The following is a 13,154-nucleotide window of genomic DNA, read 5'->3' as shown; positions in this document are numbered from 1 at the left end:
AGACGTGGAGAATTATAAGAAGTACTGGTCATTTATTTTGTAGGATGTCTCACAATTGAGATTTCTTGGATTATTTTGTTTCTTATAGTTATACTGGAGTTGTAGATTCTTTGGAGGAATACACAGAGGTCAATTACCATTCTCATTATGTCACTCCAAGAATACATGCTGTTAATATGACTCATCACTGTTGATACTGACCTTGTCATGGTTGAGTTGTATTTTCCAGATTTTCCCCATATTCATATTGTACTCTTTTTAGAGAAGTCACCATGTGCACCTTACATTTAAGGTGTGGGGAGTTATGTTTCACCCATTTGAGGGTAGGATATCTATAAATGATTGAGAAATCCTCACAGAGATCTGTCTCTTCTCCCCATTTATTATTTATTTGTGTATTCAACCATTGATTGCTACCGTTGTGGACCCATGAATTAGTATTTTACACACCCACCCTCAACTTTCAGCTTTTCCCACACACTGTGGCACAGATGGCATCTCCAGGCTCTTGCCCCTCCTCCTGCAAAGGGCTCATGTTTCTCCTTCCTCCGTTTTACCCTCATGGTAGGGCTAAGAAGGATGCTCTGTTGTCATGGCCCAGCCTCAGGTGTACATGACAATGTGCATCTGTGTCTCAGGAGCAATGCCTTCTTGGCATTCCTTCCTGCCTCCTGAGAACCCAACTTTAACTTGGATCTGTAGTTGGTCTTAGCTGGTAGTTTCCTGCTTCATCTTTTGTCATAGCAACCTCTGCTTGGTATAGGGTTTTTGACCCAGGATAGTTTCCAGTTCTCTGGAGTGGCTTCACCTACCCATCCTCCATTTGCAATGGTTCTTTGCTGTGCCCTGGCAGTGACAAAATTTATTTTCCTCTCCCTCTTTGCTTTCTAGGAAAGAGAAGTCTGGGAAAGTGGGAAGGGCTTTGTTCCTTTCCCCCAGCAGCTACTGATCACCCCTTGCGCTGAGATTCTGTACCAAGGGAGAGTTTCTCCAGGATCTTTTTTGTCCCCAACACTTCTTATGAGTCCTCAGTAAAGAGCTCTGGGAAATGTAGATACCACTTGTGTCTGGAGGTATGACAAAATGACATTCTAGCCTACAATTAGCTTTTAAGGAATGAATTAAAATTTTAGCTGACTTTTTACCTACTTGTATGGTGGCTGACTCTTCCTCCAATGCTCTGCCACAGGTGCGATAGTTTATGTGTTCCATTTCTTCTGAGAGAGGCCTATCTCTCTTTGCTCACTTACTGGCCTGGATTTTACCCCTGAAGATGGAGACAAAAGTGTGAAGGCATGTATGTCCTGCTTTTTATTTTCATGCTCATTTATTTGTGTTGATAAATACAATCTAATTGTTTATCAAAGTGAAATTTCACTGTAATATTATCATTTACCTGAAGTATTTGCCAGACTCGTCACTTTTTTGGACCAGTCTGTGGAGGGATTTCTTGACTATTCATAGATTGGGCTTCGTGAAGACAAGTCCTACACTTGTACAGACATACACCAACAAAGGAAGACATGCCCATAGGCCATGCAGTGCATAGTATGGTACCACCCCCTGAGAGAGAAAAATGGTACAGACTTGAGTGAGCATGGTGTCAGAAATCCAAATTAAGGTATCTGTTTCTTCTAATTGATGAAAAAAAATTACCTGCCAAGTGCAAAAGAGATATTAATTCTTCTACTACAATATTCTATTTTCATGCAAAATCAGTTCTTGAATGCCTAAGAATGGGATGGAGACTTGTATATGTGACTTCATCGTTTTTATATAGACCATATGGATGTAGGAAGAATGTCTTTGCCTATGGTAACCGATCTGAGGGAGAGAATGTAGGGAGGGAAGGGAAAGGTTAAGGATGAGATTATTATTTCTCCTAGTTACACAGGTAGATGGTGACTGTTAATGTGTTATCATTTCAAACTCCTTTCCCCCATTATTCTCCAGTCTTGATCTCTGAAATTCAGCCTGGAGTGACACCATCTGCTCTCTGAAAATTAAGGCTCAATGTGTCAATATGTATGGTGGAAATATCATGGAATGTAGGGTCATTGGGCTTGTATCTGAGTCCTAACTCTACCACTTTCTAGCTTATAACTTGGGTTTTTGTTCCTTAAATTTTTTGAGCCTCTCTTTCCTCATCTGAAACAATTCCAACCCTGTGAGAGGAATAAATCAAAATATGGATGTAAAAAAAGCACTTTTAAACTCTAAAGTTCTGTAAAATTTTTCATTTTTATTATGGCATCACATTTTGCTCCCCTGAACTTGGTGGACCAGGGTAATATATACATTCAGTTTTAAGAACAGATTTTCTCTCCGTGTTCAAATGTGCTTTCTCCCACATTAAGCATATAAATAAATAAGTATATAAATTTGATCAGTAGCTTGGTTTGTTAATCTGTGTCTTTCTTGATATATTTGCCTAAGTAGATTTTCTTTTCTAGCAAACTAAGAAGTGGCAAATTAGAAAACTGTAGGATTGCAGGCCTAAAACAGTAGTCAGTAGAGGAAACATGGTATTAATAGGGATACCATAGAGGTGTTGCAAAAGCTAGATTATTGGAAAGCAAGAGAATTATAGTTTGAGAAGAAAACATATTTGTATGTTTTCAGAGGACTTGCTAGTCCCAGATTTCCTTTCTGGCTGAAGAGTTTTATAGTATAAAGATTAATTTTCTCTGCTATTTTTAGGTAACCCCCTTAATCTTCAACCCAGCTCCATTCTGGTTGAAACTGCATACAAACAATACAAGAGAATTGTGGCCCCCAATCAAATGCTGCACTTGAGGTGCCAATGATAGGGTGAGCCTTTGCTCACAGCTTGAGTTGACTGTTCTCTCTTTGGTCATAATTTTGATGGATTCATGTTGCTATTTGTATATTTCTGTTTGTTATTCCCTTTGATCAGGAGAATATTACAATTGAGAGGGGTGTGTGTGTGTGTGTATGAGTGTGCATGCACAATATGAATGAATATTTACACTGGGGGACAAAACTGGCATCTGTCATGTATGGAAGTTCCTTTTTTAAATCCTTTGGTCTGGCTCCAAAGAACTCTGTTTATGCCATAATATGCTATCTTTTAATCTTACTTGTTTGTCCTTCTAGAAAATTGCATGTAAAGTTAGAGAACACTTCATTTTCTCAGTATATGCTTAGACCTACGAAAGTGTTTTTTGTATGTTGTAAGTGCTAATTACATAGTGTGGACATTTAACTGGAATAACTTTGTCCATTATAAATTACAGAAAAACAGAATTAAACAGAAACTATTTAGGGAAAACCACGGTATATTTTATCCCTCAGTAATATTCCTTTGATCTTGAACTAGATTAATCAATTTATGACCTCTGTCATGGTTTCATGGTTGTAAGAGAACAGTTTTCTTTGGGTGACAGTAAAGAGTCATCCTGAATATCTATATTAGTCAAACTTCTTTCAAATGATGGAGATAGAAACTCATCCTTACTTAACCTAAGCATAAAAAGGAATGTAACGGGTTTACTGGTTACATTAGTTCAAGTACTAGGAAGTTCAAAGGCATAACTAGTTGCAAACAGGGCTGGAACTGGAGGTTCATTTAATGTCAAATATTTTCCTTTTGTCTTTCTCACTCTCTGTCTCTCTATTTGTCTCTCATCTCTTTACTTGTCTCTTTTTATCTTTGAATGTGGTCCTACTTCTCCATTGTCACAGACAGGATGTTTTCATATTGTGGGAAAGATAATATATGTTATCAAACCTAAGTCATAACACCTTTTGAATCTCCAAAAAGAGATAAAGTTTTTCCTGATAACTCTTTTTTTTCCCTCCTGATGACTTAATGGAACACTCACCCAGCCACAGCATTCATATCTGTGTTTATTGGAATAATAATGTGAGCCAATTTTTATCGAGCCCTTATGTGCTAGGTTTGTCTCATGTAATCATCACTACAACACTCTGAGATGAGTGTGTCTATTTTCTTCCATCTCATAGGTGAGGCAACTGAGATTCAGGAATATTGACTACATTTCCCAGGGTTACACAGCTCGGTTCAAAGTGCTGACTCTGGATTCAAACTACCCAGGTTTGAGTCTCAAATACAAATTGAGCATAAAGACATAATTCAAAAGCTATCATGAGCATCACTGAGACCTATATTTGAAAAATTTTGCAAATGGTAATTTACTCTATAAATGTGAGTTGTATATCAGTGCATGGTACATTGCCAGATATAGTGCTAGACCAGTGGTCACCAGGTGTGATTTATTCCCCAGGAAAATTTGGATAAGCCTGGAAACATTTTCAGTGCATAGTTGGAAGGGGGGTTCCTCTTGGCACCTATAGAGTAGGAGCTGTGGATGCTGCTATGCATCCTGTAAAGCACAGAAGAGCTCCCCAGAAAAAAAGAATTATCCAGGCAATAATGTTGGGGCTGAAAAACCCTGTGCTAGATGAATAGAGATAGTATGTGAAACTTGGCTCTTAGAAGCTTACAGTTTAGTTGGGGAGTAGACATAGGCAGATATTAAAAGTAAAATGCATTGGTTCAGTAGAGTTGGAGACATTCAGACTAGAGAAGACAGGGATAAAGTTACCATCATGAGCTATTTAAGGGCTGAAAGAATGTAACCCTAAATAACTGACAAATTTCAGTTCTAAAGAAGGTGTACTGATATGTTCTTTAGGAATATGGAATGTGTGTGTGTCCTCAGTTACATATTTTGTCTAGAACAGTGTCTTGTGATGAAGCAAGTTTTAACTAATGCTTGTTGAATGGATAAATAGATATGAACTTAAACACTGAGGACAGGCTAAAACAGGATTCTGTCCCATTTAGAGATTCTTTGATTTTATGACAGTTATTCTTTAGGAGTTGGAGGACAAAACTATTCTTGGTGGATGGAATGTCCAGGTAAGACTTTGAGGTAGTGGGAAAGATAGAGCCTCTCTTCTATATCAGAAACATTAGGAGCAATGGTGTGGGCGTTAAAATTCTAGAGGTGCGGTGTTCTATCTAAAGAGAATTCTGGGAAAAACAAAGAGGATGATATTTGCATGATCCACTTGGAATAGGTATGATAAGAGCAGCTGTTTCTCTCCTGCCAATCTGTTTTCCGTGGAAACAGAAGTATATAACTGGAATGAGCAATAAGGAGTAAAAAATATGTATATGTATGTGTTAAGGGAATTACTTTTTGTTATTATCTCTATGAATTAGTCATTGTCACCAGGTGTGGTAAATGGAAACTGTAGAACAGTTTCAACATTCACCTTTTATCTTTTCTCAAGCAATTATTATCAAACACAAAAAATAGAAATGGTAGATTTAATGAGTATTTCATAGAAAAAAGCCCATAGGACCATAGTTATAAAACCCACATACTGAAATTATAGCATCTGTATTTTTAGTAAGTGCATTTGGATATGGCATAATATCTTTGTTCTACACAACAGTCTTAGCTGTTTTCCATTGTGCAACGTGGCACTTTATGATACCTATTGCTTACATTTATGTTACCTATTGCAACATTCTGAAAGCCCCTGGGTTTTCATTAACTTGTATCTTTGATTTTGTTGTGAATGTGTAGGGTTCCACAGTAATACATTCACAATGTACAAGGATACTTTGCAGACTGCCATGTTGAACAGTAGCCTAGGGGCATGCCACACTTTGACACAAGCTGGGGTTTTCTGTTTTGTCCAAATTTCTGTAGTATCTAAATAATCCTAGGCTGTTCTTGTCTTGCTCAATGTGTGGTAGAAGTATTTACTTTGTTAAAAGATTGGAGATGAATGATTATTAAAATGCTCAAATGTTGACATGTTTAAAGAGCAGTGTGATGTATGATGAGCAATTTCAACACTGAAGAAGGTATCGCTACCTGCATTTTACTATTGGTTCCATGTAAATACATGACACTAAAGTAGTAATGGGAATACTAGTATTTTGTTTTAAATCATTTAGAATTCATAAATTTAACAAGTGAAGCTATTGAATATATTTCAAGCCAATAATTTATGAACACTTCAAAACACAAGTGAAGTGTAAAGTTTTGAAAATACACATGTCACACACATTTCTAATATTAAACTTCAGCCATACTGGTGCTCAGCATCCTTCAACTTCAGTCCTTAGCAGTTCTGATTTCGCTTTCTTGGTTGCTCTTAAGGGTTATCTCTGCCCTTAGTCCCTATCTTACCTAGCCTTGGTGGCTATATCTGCATGTATTTTCTAGGTACCTCCTACCAGCTTCATTTTTAATCTTGGTGATGATAATGATGATAGTGATGATGATGATGATGATGATGATGATGACTGGTATGGTTATTATTAGGTAAAAGTTGAAGAGAGGATGGAAGGAGGCAGGAGAGTTCCATGAGCTCACTGAAACAAAAGGGCTGAAGGTTGGGGTGAGGACATTGGAGATGGGAGCAAGAAGGCATGGAGAGGGCAGGAGATATGGGTTGAAGAGAGGAATGAGAAACATAAAGACATTACTGAGTCATGTCTGAAATAATTATACTAACAAAAATCCTGGCTTTGATATGATAAAATAACATGGGTTTACTTTTTTTAATGTTTGTTTATTTTTGAGAGACAGAGCATGAGCAAGGGAGGAGCAGAAAGAGAGGAAGACACAGAATCTGAAATAGGCTCCAGGTTCTGAGGTGTTAGCCCAGAGCCCAGCGTGGGGCTTGAACTCATGAGCTGTGAGATCATGACCTGAGCTGAAGTTGAATGTTTCACTGACTGAGCCACCCAGGCACCCCTACATGGGCTTATTTTTGATCCAAACAAGATGTCTTAGGCCCATTATTTCTGCTCTTCTCTGCTAACCATGACTAAAAACCCTAGAAATGGTGTAAGAGACAACCAAAGGATAACTCTGCTAGGTGGTAAGAAGAAGGCGAGCTACTTGGGGATCTAGCTTTGGAAGAACAATAGAGTGTTCTTCCAGGTGGTTTTGTGTCCTGTTACCCAACAGAGGAAGGTTACACACCTGGCATTTCCTGACTCCTCATGTAACCACAAAAGATAGCCCAGGAAGCTTTTTCTTCCCCTGAATTGAACAGAAGTCCCTTTAACAACACGAGGTGAGCCTGATACCCTTGGAAGAAGGATAGATTGAGAGGTCTGCCAGAAACAAGGGACTGCTTCTCCTTCCACACCAATATTGAGATTCCCCCATCCCTTTTTTTATCAGGAGATAGAAAGGGAAGGTGTCAGAACTAGCAAAAAGAACCAAGGTATAGCAAGCTGCCCTGGACAGGACACCTCTTTTTACATGTAGGCTCTTTCTTCCCTGACCCCCAAATTCCAGATGGGCCAGCAGAACCAGAAAAAGGAACCAGGTTATAGCAAGCGGTTTAGTCCAGACAGCCTTTTTGTCCCTAAAGACCTAATACTCACTCCTTTGCTCAGAGACACTGGGAAGCTGGGAGACACTGGTAGGAATCCCACCAAACTACACTTTCTTCCATCAAGAAACACCTGATGACCCAAGTGGGGAAACTTCTTTTTGCCCTCTTCAGACGGTGCCACCAAGACCAGAGGGAGCCCCATGGTCACCAGATAATCATGGTGGAGAAATCCGTGTGTTGAGGTGGGTGGGAAGATAGTGGCAGAGGGTGAGATCAGAGTGGTAAAAGAAAGACTGATTACAAAGATGCTTGTATGCTCTGTAAAGAATGTTGAATTTTATCTGGCAGGCAATAAATAGACAATAGAAGTCTCAGTGGAGGGGAGGAGGTGGAGGGATTTAGGAGGACTCCTTTTTGTGTAGGTATCTTGATGGGATAGGAAGGACACCAAACATGATTTGAAAGCCACTTCAACCCTTCAGCTACATGATATTGAGAAAATGATTTAATGTTTTATGCTTTGTTTCTTCATTTGTAAATTGAGTAAGAACATATCCTAGGACTGTTTTATAGGCATTGTGTGAAGATCAAAGACTATCATGTGTACAAAAGTGTTTTGTGAACCATAGTTTGCGTGCATATCCCGTATAATGGATGAATGTCTCATTTGTACATGTTTCCATGGTTCAATTAAGATTCTACTGTACATGTTTGACTTGACATCATACATAATATGGTCATGAAGAAATAGTGATTATCTAATACATTAAGTGGATTCATTTAATTTTTAAAGAAGTGTACAATACGAATACACAGCCAGTTTTGTTCTTCTCTTGTGATATTGGCATATGCAAGGGAGCATTTGACTTTAAAGAAAATTAAAAGAATTCATCACATTTCTCCCTTTGGGCTGGAAAAGTTTCTCTGCTCGGATTTTTCACTTTGCTGCAATGAAGTTTCATAAGGGTTGCCCCATCATAGCAAATGTATGCTGCTTATTTCCACACATAACAGATTATGCTTTCATGAACACTCCAGCTGCTGCATTTCTCTTCTGGCTTTTTAGCATCCGTAAATTCCCATCTTTACATGTTCTTGTTTTATAGATAATGCTCTACAAAGGCACAGAAATGCAATCTGTTTTAAAATCCCAAAGTAATTTTAATATGGACAAAGACATATCTAAGATAATTACATCGAGAATTTTGTTTCCTATGTATTATTGTCTACAGAGTTATTGTTTCTCATGCAGAGTATCACTATCCTTGTCTTACAATCTTTGTTCATCTACCTCACCCCAGTATCCTCGTCCTATAAACTTGGGTCCTTTCTATTTATGCTCACTTCCTTGAGAATTTCAACTACTCCTTCATATGGATGGACTTTAATTATACATATTCAAATCTGACCTTTCTCCCAGATGTTAATGGGAACTTTCCGCCTTCTAGACATTTCTTGGCTGCCCCAGCTTGGCTACTCCATACATCAAATGCACCATAAGACCCCATATTATATACCACAGTCTATTATTTTCCCATCTTCCACATCAACTCCACTCCTTTAAGTGAGCATGACACACACAACTTCTCCTCATCCAAATATGAGATATTAGAATCATCTTGTACTTTTCTTCTAGCTTTATCTGTCTGTCGTCATTTTCCAATCAGTCATTAAAGTCCTCTCAGTCCACCCTTCAAGTGATTTCCCCAGCCTTCATTCTCCTTGATCACCATTGTTAAATTATAGTTACCTTTTCTATTGCTGTACACACGAACTGTGTGGCACTAGCTTCCAATGTCTGATCTGTGCTCTACTGAAATGTTTCCACTGCCTGCCACTCTGATGCTCAAAAACTTTAATAGGTCTCTACTTCCTGGACCATAAATGAAAAACTTTCTGACTGGCTATGATAAATTGCACTACTGTTTCCATTTTTTCACAAGAAGATTGTAAACCCCAGTCTTCGCCAGGTAACTTTGCATTACCTCTCCATGTGAGTAGAGCATACTTTGCCATCCCATGGCTGTTGAAATTGAGTATATGACTTGCTTCCACTGAGGGAAGTTGAGTGAATATGATTCAAACAGAACTTTGCTTGCATGGATTTCCCTGTCTGTGACCTACCATGAGAAGAGCATACCCCAGGCAACCACTGTCCCTGAAGGCTAGGGCCCAGGGTGCACACACATGAGCGAACTGGAGTCCAACTCATAATCTGAGGCACAGCTGCCCTGTCTATCCCAAAGATTCAAGAGTGAGAAAAAAGATGAATTTGCCATAAAGACCCTGAGATTAGGTGATTGTGTGTCATGCAGCATTATTATAGCAACTAAGACACTGACTTTCTCAAATGCTCTTTCCCCTCTTTTAAATACTCTCATGTAAAGATTTAACGCTGGTAAAGTGATCTCTATGACATGTCTCCTTCACTTTTTTGACTATTTTCCTTACTACTTTCCTTTACATATAATTTATTGTCAAGATGGCTAACATAGAGTGTATACAGTGTGCTCTTGGTTTTGGGGGTAGATTCATCAGTTGTCTTTTAAGGGCCCGTATTTCCCTCTCTAGTCGATTCTCCTCTGATAATCACAACCCACTGGGAAGTCTCACTTCTTCAGACTTCTTAGTGTCCACATCTCTTGTTTCACACCTCAAACTTTGGTATTGTTAATTATCTAGAAGCGTTCCCTCATGTTTCATTCCAGAAATATGCTTGTAATCCAAAGCACTTGTATATCAAAGTGAATTTCCCAGTAAGAAATAATGGAAACTCAGACAATTCATTCCACAACCCAAAAAATTCATATGCAAGTGATTATAATACTGTAACATAATACAAAATAATGAAGAAAATACAAAATATAAATAAAAAATGAACAGATGAAACTACACTTACCTTTGAAAGCCTTCGTGGCTGATGTGAAAGACAGAAGAGGGTAGAGGGTTATTGTACAGGACGACTTTCACTTTCACTAACAGAATCACTGCTGTCTGTTGGCTGAGTGGAATCTTTTTCTTTTTGTGCAACTTTAACAGGAAACCTATTTAATGACCCAGAATTAAGCAAAGCATTCCTAAGCTTACTCTTGTATGGAAAAGCAAAGGTCTGTCCATAGGTGCTTTGAAGTCCCAAAAGATACACTAGTGCCAGTTGTGGGCACCTTCCAACGTTCTGAAAAATCGCTAATTTCTTCCAAACACTGCAGCCTGAGACAAAGCAGCTGAGCATGGGAGATGATCACCCACAATCTCAGAGAGAGAGAGACAGAGAGACAGAGAGATAGAGAGGCAGGGAGGGAGAGAGAGAGGAACCATTGGCTCAGAGGAACCAAACCATGTGATGTTTGGGTCATGTAATACTCAAATTGCAAGACCTTGCTTCTTTATCAAGTTAAAACTTATTACAAATCTCTGCTCATCTTGTTGAACATTCATAGAACAACTTACTTGCAATCCAAGGTGTTACTGTATATGCTTATGTTACCACCCTGTTCTGTGCTTTTGTGAATATCCAATGCTTAGTCCTTATCACGTGTAGTATTAGAGTATCTTATTATCTTGTCTGTTTCCATGTAAACTCCAAGATCCCGAGGGCAGAGCTGCATCTGATTTCATATCATCTGTCCACAGGCAAATGAAGTACCTGACACATAGTAACTGGTACAGAAGCATTTATTAAATAGATGATGACTCTTCGTATCTCTGCTTTGTAAGAAACCTCTGTGCCCTTTGATGGCAAGAACAACCTCTCACTTCCCAAAATATCTAGTCAGCATCTTCCAGAGAAGAGACAACCAAGATACAATTGTGGCACATTTTGTGATGGCTTAATATGATTTTCTAACAGCTAATAATATATCATCACTCTCCTTTACACAAACATTTGTATAGCATAAATTTAAATATGTTTCCTATATTTCTATGTTGCACAAAGGATATTTTTTTTATTTTATTTTTTATTTTTTAAAATTTACATCCGAATTAGTTAGCATATAGTGAAACAATGATTTCAGGAGTAGATCCCTTAATGCCCCTTACGCATTTAGCCCATCCCCCCTCCCACAACCCCTCTAGCAACCTTCAGTTTGTTCTCCATATTTATGAGTCTCTTCTGTTGTGTCCCCTTCCCTTTTTTTTATATTATTTTTGTTTCCCTTCCCTTATGTTCATCGATTTTGTCTCTTAAAGTCCTCAGTTAAAGGATCTTTCTTTTTAAGTTTATTTCTTCATTTTGAGAGAGGGAACATGTGTGTGTGAGCATGGAGCAGAGGAAGGGCAGAGAGAGAGAGAAGGAGAGAGAGAATCCCAGTCAGTGCAGAGCCTGGTGCAGGGCTGGAACCAAACTCAGGAACCATAAGATGATGACTTGAGCTGAAATCAAGAGTTGGATGCTTAACTGACTGAGCCATTCAGGTGCCCCACTTGGAAGATCTGTAAACAGGTTTTCTTTACATAGGGGAAAAAAGAAAAAAAAATATTCCCCTTTTTAACCTTTTTGGGAACTTCTCCAGTTTTTTTCCAGGTAAGGAGCCTAGGAAGCCCCTTCCTCCCATATTGGGTCTCAGAGCCATGCTTCAAGAATCAGAAAAGCCTCAAGAATCATCTAGCCTTCCTTACTCTTCAATGCTATTCTTCTCTGAACATTGAGGTATCTCATATTATTTATATGTATTACTTGCTGTGTTAAAATTATCCCCAAATGTAGCTCTTTAAGACAAAATGAATCATTCTACACAATTTCTGAGATCAGGAATCTGGGAGTGACTTACATGGGTGGTTTTGGCTTAGGGTCTGTCACGAGGTTGTAGTCAAAGTGTTAACTTGATTGAGGCTGGGGGATTCAATTTCAACCTCATTCCTGTGGCTGTTGTTAGGAGATCCCAATTCCTTGCCATGTGGGTCTTTACATAGGGCTACTTACAACCTGAAAACTGGCTTCCCCCAAGTAAGTGACTCAAAGGAAAGAGCCACTGAAATGGAAGCCATACTACCATTTTTATGACCTCATCTCTGAAGTCACATGTGATTTCTGCTCTATTCTACTTCCCATTCGAGGTGGGTCACTAGGCCTAGCCCACCCTCAAAGGGAGGGACATTAGGCTCCACCTCTTCATGAGTGGAGTATCAATTTGTGGACATAGTTTTAAGCCACTGCACCCTTCCCTGGACAGGCTGTGGAGGTGAATGCCATTCGTATGGCCCTACCTCCCTGGCTTCTCAGGCAAATATGCTCCTGTGCCTTTTTTTCTTCTTCCTGGCTTCAGGGAGTTGATTTCTAAACATTGAAATCATAAAAAGATTTAACATAAACAAGATGCAAAGGGAAGGGGCAAATCCCATAGATGTCCAAGCATTCCCAAAGCACTGACCCAGATCTGTAGTACTTGATGTTCTTTCTTAGATGGATGTCTCCTCAACCTTGGGCTCTCTGTCCTCATTCCTGAGGGTAAGCCCAGGGGAGTCTTTGGTGCTCCCTTTGGAGCCACCTTTTCCTGGGTCCTGATGTTGTTTCCTGAAGGAAGATTCCTCTCTTCTTCCCAAGGTCCTAGATGCAGACATTGCTGAATGCAAGGTGGCTGGAGGCCCTGGAGTAGTCCCTGTATCTCAGGTGAGACTTAACCTTGGGCCCTGAGGTCCAGGTAGCATCATCTTCATGAATCTTTAACCCCACGTTAGGCAGGGAAAATTTTTTTAAGTGCCTTTCACAGAGGGCAGTATGGTGTACTGAAAATACATGAGCTTTGGATTCAGGCAGATGCTGGTCAAAAACCTGGCTCTACCACTGTCTGGATTTA

General features: G+C 39.2%; 1 long non-coding RNA gene across 1 annotated transcript in view; it reads left to right on the top strand.

Annotated features, from left to right (window-relative positions):
• Nucleotides 1-13,154, top strand: part of LOC109496972 — a 703,487-nt gene that overhangs the window by 171,386 nt on the left and 518,947 nt on the right. The window contains exons 4-5 of the long non-coding RNA XR_006594810.1: nucleotides 11,871-12,007; nucleotides 12,902-12,967. This is a non-coding gene — a long non-coding RNA (uncharacterized LOC109496972). The remainder of the gene's footprint in view (nucleotides 1-11,870; nucleotides 12,008-12,901; nucleotides 12,968-13,154) is intronic.

This window comes from Felis catus, chromosome A2 (assembly GCF_018350175.1).
Source record: "Felis catus isolate Fca126 chromosome A2, F.catus_Fca126_mat1.0, whole genome shotgun sequence".
Classification (NCBI taxonomy): Eukaryota; Metazoa; Chordata; class Mammalia; order Carnivora; family Felidae; genus Felis; species Felis catus.
Note: the sequence above shows the minus strand (reverse complement) of the source record. Positions and strands in the feature narration are given on the sequence as shown.